We start from the raw sequence: 1308 nt of genomic DNA, 5'->3' as shown, positions 1-1308 counted from the left end.
TGTCAGAGTACCACCATACCACAACATTTTACTATATTTTTGTTACCAGTGCATGCCTGTGATATTATGAGTATATATATAGATAAAGATAGAAAGATAGATATGTTTTCATCCATAGTTCCTATCTCATGACTTCCATAGCCCTTGTTACATCAGTTATAATGTTGGGTGCTTCAGTAGTCAAAAGCAGGCCTCAAGAAAGGGAATTTCTCTCTCTCTCTCTCTCTGACCTTCTTTGCCCTCCTTTCATCTGCCCAAGACAGGACTCTACTCTGATTGTGAGTCATAAGACCATCATTCCAGAGAGGGTCTTGTCCCATACCCTGGAGAAATGAATGTTGCACAGAAAGTACAAGAAGAATTTGAACAGAAAGGCCTTTCTGGATTTAGGTTATACCTTTTCTGTCAAATCATATTTTGACATGGTTGTCCATGCCTCATTTATGCATAACAAATGAAGTCTCCATGAAAGAACCAAGAACAGTGTTGCAGGGAAGCTTCTAGATAGCTAAATATGTGGAGGTTCCTGGAGGGCTTAGAAGCTCTTCTTCTATTCCCCCATACCTGTCCCATATATTTCTTTATCTGTTTCCTTTGCAATATCCTTTTTAATAAACCAGCAAATGTAAATAAGTGTTTTACTGAGTTCTGTGAGTCACTCCAGCAAACTAAATCCAAAGAAGGAGCCGTGTGATCCTCAATTTGTGGCCAGTATCTGAAATGGGGGAAGCTCAAGGGACTAAGCCTTCATCCTGTGAGATCTGACACTATCTCAGGTACCTAGAATTGGAATTGAATTAGAGGACACCTGCTACTGCTTAGTGTACAAGAAAAACCCCCATTTTGGTTATAGAAGTCTTTTGTGTTGATGATTATTGTGGTGTGAGATCAGAGCAAAAGCACAGTTTGGTGTTTTCTCTAAATTATACTCATCATGTTAAAACAAGAATAAAAGAGAAAAGTAGATTCCAAATGTCATATTTTAAAGATAGTAAAATATGGAATATTGGAATATTTTGCTGTCAAACTAGATGGCAAAGTATTATTTATTATGCTATGACATTATAGTTATGACACAAGAATATGATATACATCTGCTTATACACTTATAATGATAATCCCAACTCTCACAAAAGCAATGGTAAGAAAAATTGAAAAATTTAAAACAATATTTAATAACAACAGAATTTCTTGACACAGATAAACAGTGAAGGAGGCTGCAACCAAGTAAGTTTCCAAGTGGCTCATTTGTTAGCCAAGCTAGTAAAGCCATTTTCACCAGTCATAGGTTAATTAAGTTGTGTTTTA

Source organism: Otolemur garnettii, unplaced genomic scaffold (assembly GCF_000181295.1).
Source record: "Otolemur garnettii isolate 467f Iridium unplaced genomic scaffold, OtoGar3 scaffold00011, whole genome shotgun sequence".
Lineage (NCBI taxonomy): Eukaryota > Metazoa > Chordata > Mammalia > Primates > Galagidae > Otolemur > Otolemur garnettii.
Note: the sequence above shows the minus strand (reverse complement) of the source record.